Genomic DNA, 10,121 nt, shown 5'->3' with positions numbered 1-10,121 from the left:
TTTTTTTTTTTTTGGTTTTTCGAGACAGGGTTTCTCTGTGGCTTTGGAGCCTGTCCTGGAACTAGCTCTTGTAGACCAGGCTGGTCTCAAACTCACAGAGATCCACCTGCCTCTGCCTCCCGAGTGCTGGGATGCTTAAAAGACTTATAACTCCAAGAGGGGACCTTGATTCTCCAGCATCATCATTTGTGCCCCTGCCTTTGCCAATTAGACTGTTGAAACAGTAGGTCTCTAGAAACAGGTTTCTGTAGAAACCTCAGGTTCAGAGAACAAGAAGGTTGAAACCTGGTGTGAGCTAGAGGGGCACTTGGTTCTGGGAAGAGATCTCACACCATTCTGATAACTTACTAATTGATCACCTTTCAGGAGAGGATGGAGCTAAGACAAGGAGGGGGAAGAGGGGAGCTTGATTCCGGAAAGAGATTTCACAACATTCGGATAACTTACTAATTGTTTGATCACCTTGCAGGACAGGATGGAGCTAAGATGAGGAAGGGTAAGGCCACACCTTGAATAAGATCGCACAATTGCACACACCTCTTGCCCTTTATTTAAACCCAGATCTTGTGTTAGGACACCACATATAGATTTGAAGGGTCACTGGGCTTGTGTTCCTCTTCACAAATGGACCACAGTAAATTATTTGTCTTCTCAATTAGCATATCAAGGATGGTAGCTAAGCTTGACTTGCTATAGAGGTCAGGGCCAAGGCCTCCAACAGCTCCTGTAATGGCTTTGGCAAGCATGACAGGAGAAAAGATTCATTGTGGGTTTCAGCTACTCCCAGCACATTGACCTCAAATGGAGAGGAAAGAGTGAATGGTCCCACACAGCTGCCAGAATAATTTGATTCCAGGGACTTTTTCTTATCTTCCCACTTCTGTTCCCATTCAGCTTATTTTTGCCTTCGTTTGATAAAACAAAGAAATGACTATTTGGACTTTAGTTTGGACTCAAGGATAATCTGGCACTGGCAAGTTTCCCCTCCGTCGGTATTCCTCAAGCTTCAGCTGATAGCTGGTTTCTTCACCTCTCACTTCAAATGTTTGTGTTCTTTCTGAGTTGCTTTTTGTGACTGCCGTTTGGTGACTGGCTTTGTCTTTCAGAGTTCTACGCTGTTTTGGTTCCATGCAACTCTTTGGAAGATTACATCATATGTACAATATGACAGGCCTTGTTAATCTGAAGAACTTCGGTCAAATTTGCAGTTCTGCTGAACTAATTGGGCATCTGCCATAAGATGAGAAAACTGAAACTTATTGGTCTTCGGGGGCTCTTTAAGACATTGGGGTTTTGTTGAACCAATTGAGTTAGAGAAACAAGTGTGTTGAGGATATGTCAAACGACGTTTGTGAAAGTGTGGTAAATACTAAATTTGTAACAATCTTCTTGCTTCCAGGGAGAATTCTAGCTAAGTAGAGCCTTATAAATTTGTATGTCTGAAGTAGCATGTGGCTAAACCTAATCTGCTTTTAGGGTTGTGAAAACAACTGAGTAGCAAGCTACACCTCTGTCAAGCTTCATTTTGCAGCAAAATTATCTGTCTCTCTCTCTTTTTCTCTTTGTGTGTATGTGTGTGTGCGCGCGCGCATGCATGCATGTATGAATACGTGCTTTGGGGATGATTTTTGGACTCCATTAAAACAAAAGTGCTCTTTCTCATATCTTTGGAAAAGCAGTTAGTTAAAATGCAGCAATTAAAACAGGTAACTGTAGAATTTGAGGCGGAAAAAAGATGTCTTCTCTAGCATTTAAAATCAGTTGGACGTCATTATAGTGTTACTTCAGAGCTTTCTTTTCTTGGTGGGAGAGTTTGGGTTTGACACTTTCAAATGTTAATTCTGGAAACTGAAATCGAGGAAAAAATATCTTGTCCCTGAATTTAAGACAGATAACTTAAATGTACTTTTGTTTAATGCTGAGAAAACTTCTAAAATTTTTGCTGGACAAATTCAGATGTATACAGAAAGTTAATTTTAGAATTGTTCTATATGTAGGTATACTTTTACATAGTTTCTAAGCTCATTTGTATGAAATATGCATAATTTTATCATTGTTGACAAGGACCAATTTTGCAATTGAAATAACTGCTAAAAAGTAAAACTTTTGTTGTAAATAATATTAAGCTATTCATTTTAATATCAATTTTGTGTTTATATACTATAAAGCTCTCAGGATTTTATGTTTTACTAAGATAATTGTTTATCATTTTAATAAAAATGTTAATTAAAAGCATTGTTTCTTTTATATTGATTTTGTAAGGTTTTAGCTTACAAAACTAAAACTATCTTAACAAAATCAAGGTTCATTTCTGACTCTGTGTCCAAGTCTCCTAGACAGCAATTATTTTAATGCATTTCTTTTTTGTACACTTAATGCCTGATGCATCTACGATATACATCTGTAGAGTTGTGTGTCTAAATTTAAATATTATAGAGATTTGCAGAGTTAAAGATGTAAAAGTTTAATATGTGCACAGTGACCAATATGTTTTATACAAAATTTGTAACAACCAATGAAATTCTTTTCGTATTTATGCTATTTTTAGATAGTATAATTCCAATGGAAATCCCATTATTTAAACAATCTTGCCATTTGTGCACCTGACCAATATATATTTAAACAGAATAATTATCTTGTTATTATATGCCTGAACTTTATTTGCATATCAAAAATGAAGCCATCACTGTTCCCTAAATTTGCAAGGCATCTAAAAATTGTATTACTATTACTATTATTATTTTTTGAGACAAGACCTCACTGTGTGACCCTGGCTGGCCTGGAACTGGATTTGTAGACTTGGATACCCTTCAACTCACAGAGATTTGCTTGCCTCTACCTCCCAAATATTGAGATTAAAGGTGGCACCACCTCACCCAGCTAAAGTATCTAAAATGTTCAGTGTAGTAATCTGCAGTACATATATTGTCCTTTGAGCCAAAGGTTCTAAGTTTTGCTTCAAAAGTAGAAGTTGAGTTAATATGAGGATGATAATAATAATAATAATAATAATAATAATAATAATAATAATAATAATGAAGTTCTTTAGGTCTCCTGTATAATAATACTAAGTGTTGCTGGTTCCTTTATATGCTCAATGTAGCTATGTCCTTATTGTATTATGTATATCTTATAAAGGTTCAGGAAAATACTTAAACTGACATATTCCAAACTAAAAGCATCGTTTGATTTCTTTTCCAGGTTTGTGTTTCTGTGTTCCTAATTGTATCATGGTTATTCTCTTCTAGCAAAAATAATTCAAAATGCCCCAACACTGTGTACTCCGAGTTATGTATGTTAATAATTAAAAGGTGTTGCAAACTGGCATCTGTATAGCTAGTTTTATGTCAACTTGACATAAGCTAAAGTCATCTGAGAGGAGGGAGCCATAGCTGAGAAGATGCCTCCATATGATTGGGCATTAGGCTACCCTATAGGGTGTTTTCTTAATTAGTGATTGATGAGAGAGCTCAGCCCATGGTGGGTGGTATCATCCCTGAGGTGGTGATTCTGGGTTCTATAGGAAGGCAGGATGTGCAAGACATGGGGACCAAGCCAGTAAACAGCCCTCCTCCATGACCTCTGCATCCACTCCTGCCTCCAGCGCCCTGCCCTGCTTAAGTTTCCTGCTTTTGATGACAAAAATTTCTTATAAAACTGTGAGGGAAATAAACTCTTTCCTCCCCAAGTTGCTTTGGTAATGGTGTTTCATCAAGTCAAAAGTGACCCTAACTAAAACAATGTCTTAAAGAGTACATCCATAAATAATTAAGTTTTAAAACATTTATTCATGTGTATTAGGCTTTCTAAAAGGAACTAAATAAAGCCAAAAGTGTATAGAGAACTGTTTCATATACAGTCTGATAATACCTGAAAGTGTTCAAACTCTCGCTTCTGTTCAAATACTGTTCAGGAATCTTTTTTCTTTCAGTCAGAAGCATATTTCACCTCATTATTGAGAGTGGGAAAACATAAACCCTTTGACATTCTGGCAAGGAAAAAATATTCTAAGCAGACATCTCCTTCTCTGTTTAAATAATGTGCCCAAGATAAAATTTTTTTCCTCCAACAATCTCCTGCTGGAGAAAAGAACATTCTGAAGACTTGTGCCAACCAGAAAGTAAACTTGTCTTAGGAAAGGGATTTCACACAGCCCTGACAACTTGTCAGACACTTTGCAGAAGAGCCTGGAGCAGAGACAAAGATGACGGACACGACCACATCCTGACCTGGGCTGCTTAATTATGTATTCCTTATTTAAAACTAAACTTCATTAATGGATTCCCCTAAATGGTTCCAAATGGGTAGAACTTGATGTGCAAGGTATAAGAAGTAAAAGACAAGGCTATGTCACGTTAGGATCAGAGACTTGGTCTTGGCAGTCCCAACAAGCTAGTCCCAGACATGTGATCTCAGCAGGACAAGGAATACTGAAAAACAGATTTATCTAATGTGAGCACTTAAAAAGAGAAGCGAAGCATTTCTGTCACCTGCTCCCAATCCCAGCCACCTTTTGGGTTAGTCACCAGGGTCAGGTGTATGCAAAAGGGTCTGGTATGTAAGCAGTCCTGATCAAGGTGTGTTCTCGCCCATCACTGCCTGGTCCATCATTGTTTCAGACAGACTAGAAATCTCTCCTGGAAGATGATCTAACAAATTTCAGGACTTTTTAGACATTTCTTCCTGAGGGATAAGTTTCTTCTCTGGCTAGACCCAGGCTTCAAACTTTTCTTTCTCTTAGCATGAGATTCCTACAGAAATTTCAAAGTCTCACACAGTAAACAATTTTAAATGTGTATAAATGGTTTGTCTATACATATGTCTTTGCATCTTGAGCTTGCTTGGTACCCTTGGAGGCTAGAAGCAATCCTTGGATGCCCTAGAACTGATTTAAAGAAGTCAGAAGCCACCATATGGGAATTGAAGTTTGGTTGCATGGAAGAGCAGCAGTGTACTGAACTATTGAACCATCTCTCCAGTCCAAATTCCATTTTTTGTGACCTTTTTTCCCCCCTGGTAGTCCAAGGGAGATATACAAGCGTTTTAGATTATCTTTGTACCTGCCAGGACAGTCACATCTAGGTAGGTGTGAATGATTTGTATGAGTCATCTGTGAGCTCCGAAGAATACAAAGTCACTGACATGTTATAACAGAGCTTCCATTGTCCTCAATACTAGAGTGCTATGTTGGGGAGAATGGTCTTGCTGAAAAGATAGTCCAGTAGAGTTAGCTAGCATAGTGAGTGGTGGAGCTATTGGGAAAAGAGAGTAATCCTAAGAAATCATTAGGAGGGGTTTTTATTTTTTTTATTTTTTTAATATAATTTTTTATTGAAAAAAAAATTTCTGCCTCCTCCCTGACTCCCATTTCCCTCCCCATCTCCCTTTTCCCTCCCTCTCCTCCCTCTCCTCTCCCCCTCCCCCCACTCCTCTCCTTTTCCCTCTCCAGTCTGAAGGGCAGTCAGGGTTCCCTGCCCTGTGGAAAGTCCAAAGTCCTCCCCACTCCATCCTGGTCTAGGAAGGTGAACATCCAAACTGGTTAGGCTCCCACAAAGCCAGAACATGAAGTAGGATCAAAACCCATTGCCATTGTCCTTGGCTTCTCAGCAGTCCTCATTGTCCGCCATATTCAGAGAGTCCGGTTTTATCCCATGCTTTTTCAGTCGCAGTCCAGCTGGCCTTGGTGAGCTCCCAATAGATCAGCCCCACTGTCTCCGTGGGTGGGTGCACCCCTAGGAGGGGTTTTTAAGCAAACAGTATTAGGAGGGGTTTTTAAACAAACAGTATTTTATGTGTGTGATGCTAGGGATAGAACCCAGGGCATTATGCACACTTGGCAACTGCTTGGCCGTCAAACTCCAAGCTGCACCATAAATTTGACTTTTGACCAATTACGAAAATACAAGATTGAAATAAGGAAACTCTTTAGTGCCAGTCTTAGCTGAATATTAAAATCTTTCACCAAGAAAGAGAAAAACAAGGAGAAAAGCTAGTTATAGACGTAAAGGTAATTCCTGTTTCATACATACCAAGTTCAAAATGCTCAGAGACACACAAAACAGTCACATCTAGAAGGCACACAAGCCTGGGACTCAACCGAGAAATCCAGCCTAAGTGTTAAGGTCTGAAACCATAGACACTGATACGAACCTAGGCAGAGCACTGGCAGGAGTAAAGAAGGAGCCCGTGAGGGTTGAGACCCGAGGAGGTATTTAACAGATAAGAAGAGGAAGTTTTACTGCACGAGGGGAAGTGAACTTAGAGTTACAGATATCAGTGGCAGAGCGTGCTTCAAGGATGGGGATGGCTTATGAAAGATAAAAATTCTTCAGTTGGCTCACCTTAAATGAATTTCCCAGTGACCTCTATAAAAGCAGCTTCAGGGCCAGATGGAGAAGCGAGCTGGGTCACAATGACTTGAAGAAAGGCTGTAATACATGGGAAAATAATTAAAATTGATATTTTTTCAAATAACATAGTTAAAGAAGAATGGAGGTAGAGGAATCACCGTCTGTGCATACTCAGGAGGCCAATTTTCAAAATAGTAAGATATTCAAGGCTATTTCATGTTTGTAAAAAAATATCCAGTAGAAACTGAGTGGATGAAAACCAAATATTTTTAATTTTACAAATACGTACTTTTTGTTCTGATGTGTGGTTAAAATCAAATATTGAGAAATTATACTAGTATGATAATATTTTATTTTCATAATTCTCCATTGTTTGTCTAATATTAAAGAAGATTATATAGAAAGTCATATGCAATATTTATTTTGACTCATACGTCTCCTAATATAAACCTGGTTTGGATTTTATGTTTTGTAAGGTTCTTGAAATTAGACTTTCTGGAGCCTATCCATCCATGCAGTTGTTTCACAGTAAAGTCTTTTCAAGTTTCAGATTGACAATACCATGTCTATTAAACAGTGTCAGGCTCTGCATACATTAAATAAAATTGTAGCATAAATTAATGCTATGTTGCACTAATGAGAACAAAATTAGCCTTGACACATTTCTGTCAAGTCTAGAGAAATTGGCACCATGCTCCCTACCACACACGTAGAGTTGCATCAGGGTAAGTAAGCACATCATTGTTGCTCAGTGGAATGACCCAGAATGTTCTGTACTTGGACAGATCCTCCTTCCAATGGGACCAAAATAAAAAAAGCTCAGTGACTCCAGGTTGAACCAATTCTGAGTTTTGGAAATGTCTTGAAGACCAGACTAAAAGTCAAGGACCACCACTGATGAACTCCAGAGGTGACAAATTCCACGGCGTATGCATCTGATGAGGGCGAGCTACTTCAGCAATTCCTCCAAGTAAGTTGAGAACCTAAGCAACTCCCATGCGGCTTCTGAAGAGAAAAAGAAAAGCCCCGGAGCTTAATTGTCACTTTTTGTCTATCCACTTTCTCTCCCAACAGATGGACTTGTAGAATTTTATTGCAGACAAAAGGAATCATGAACGATGTACTCCAGGAAGAGAAACCCTTGCCATTGTTTCTACGAAGCTGAAAAAGGAAGAGATATTCAACAGAGAGAGGATATGCTACAATCTCTGGCCACCACTTGTTTATTAAGAAAGTTTTATTAAAATACAGTCTCAACCTTTAATTTAAGCACAACTTATGGCTGTTTTCAAACTACAGCTGCAGACAGAACTGCCAAGTTGTCACATACCTTATGGTGACAAATATGAAGATATTTACTATCAGGCTCAGCAGAGACTAAGTTGGCAGCCTGTTGTTAGATATGGAGGTTCAGGGACAAATAATTTTCCTCTCTACAGATTTATCTTTGTATACCATGAATTAATACAGAGACACGAAGAGCAAATGCTAATGGTTTGAGTTATGGAGCTGGGAGAAACAGCTCAGTGTTTAGGATGCCTGCTATGCAAGCAGGAGGACCAAATGGGTTTTAATCCCCTGAATGCATGCAAATGCCTTTTACCCTTCTACAACTCCAGTCTTTTCAGAGAAGGGAGAGTCCGCAGAGCAAGCTGGCCAGTGAGACTAGCTGTATAGGTGAGCTGTGGGTTTGGCTAAGGGACCCTGTCTCAAAATAATAAGGTAAAAGAGCAGTTAAGGAAGATTCCGGGGTCTCAATTTCCCTAGTACTCAATGATTGCAGAGCAAGAAACTGTAGAGATGCTGAACCATCTTCACTGATATATTTTTAGTATTTCAGGCCTTTGTGCACATAACTCATAAAATAGGAGTTTAAAGGAAATTAAACTTAAAACTAACCCACACCAAGTGTATTTTATTCTGCTTTGCTCTCTGACCCCTACAGAATAAAGTGAGTGCTGGAGATGGACGTATGGCCTTTCATATACCAGTATACCTATAGTATGCTGGACGTATACACAAATCGTATGCTATATAGCATGCCACCGAGATACACACACCCCGGATCTCCACATCTTTATTCACTTCCAAAGTTTGAAAAGAGACTGGCAGGTTGGAACTTTCCTGTAATACCAGCTACAGTAAACCTAGGCAGGAAGATTGTAAGTACAAGGCTTACTTAGCTTCACAGTGAGTTTAGGGTCAGCCTAGACAACTTAATGAGATCTTGTCTCAAAAAATTAAAAATCTGGGGTGCTTCAGAAATGATGCCATGGGATGCTGGAGAGATGGCTCAGTGGTTAAGAGCACTGACTGCTCTTCCAGAGGACCTGGGTTCAATTCCCAGCACCCACATGGCAGCTCACAACTGTTTGATCTGACACTTCACACCAATGCACATAAAATAAAAGTTAAATAAACCATAAAAAATAAAAAACGGAATGATGCCATGGATAACTTGTTATGTGTGCATGAGGATTGTAGTGTAGATTCCAACAGTGATTGCAAAGCTGGGAAGCATGGTAGCTTCCTTGTAATCTTAACACTTGGGAGGCAGAGATGGGAAGGGGTCTGTGGAGGAGTAAGCTGGAGTAGCCAGAATTAGTAAGTTTTGGGATCAACAAGAGACTTGCTTCAATAAAATAGAGAATGACTGAGGAAGATGGCAGGCATCAACTTCAGGTCTCTGTACGCATGTGCACATTTGTTCATGTACATCTGCACATGTACCCAGAAACATATAAACACATGCATATACAACACATACATGTATATACATCAAGAAATAAAAAACTAAAATAAGAGCCAGAATGGAGCTCAGTGGTTAAAGGGCTTGCCTGGAGTCAGTCTCCACAACTGGGAAAAAAAAAAAAAAAAAAAAGGAAGAAAATGTGGTATAAACTGAAATGACATTAAAGCATGTGTGTGTGTGTGTGTGTGTGTGTGTGTGCCTGTGATATGCATGTGTGTGAAGGCTAGATGTCAACGTCAGGTGTTCCTCAGGTGCCATACACCTTGTTTTTTGAGAAAGAGTTTTTTACTGGCTAAGCGGCCTGGCCAGTGAACCTCCGCCGTAAATTTGTGCACCTTGTGCAGCCAGTCATGTTGGTGATGGAATTCCAAGTATGTACAATCATGTTCAGTTTTAGAAAAGTGTTTTGCATACATACATTATATAATGAATTTGGGTCATTTTCCTACCTTATTAACCCGCCTTGCCTTTTCTCCTTCTCTCGTAAGCCCTTCTTCTTGAAAAATTTACATTTGACTTACATGTTTGTTTAATGTATGAGTAAGTAAGGTTGCTTGCATGAACATGGGTAGGAGGTTATTAACTGGGCCATGGCCAACTTATTACGGACTACACCCATGAATAAAATGGTAGTCTCTCCCCCCCCGACAACTCTAACTGTCCCTCAAGGAGTGATAGGGTCTCATGGCCCCCTTTCCATCCATGATAAAGTGCATCCATCATCACTGAGCTTATGAATGCAATGGCCGTGTCATATCCAGGTGACATCTTTTTTTGTGGCACACCTCTGCATCGTCAAGCACTTACATTTTTTCTGTCCTTTCTACTGCAGTATTTCCTGATGTTTGGAAGGGCTGATGTATAGGTCCTGCTTATGTCTTCGCATCCCATAATTACTTACCTCATTACTTTTACCAATTGAGTCTCTGCATGAGCATCCACCCACTGTGATTTGACGATTCTCTAAAGAAAGCTGAGAGACATAGTAATCCATGTATATATCAGGACAAATTTTCATG

Source organism: Alexandromys fortis, unplaced genomic scaffold (genome assembly GCF_014885135.2).
Source record: "Alexandromys fortis isolate MF-2015 unplaced genomic scaffold, M_Fortis_MF-2015_v1.1 scaffold_58, whole genome shotgun sequence".
NCBI lineage: Eukaryota > Metazoa > Chordata > Mammalia > Rodentia > Cricetidae > Alexandromys > Alexandromys fortis.
This window is presented reverse-complemented; position numbering follows the sequence as displayed.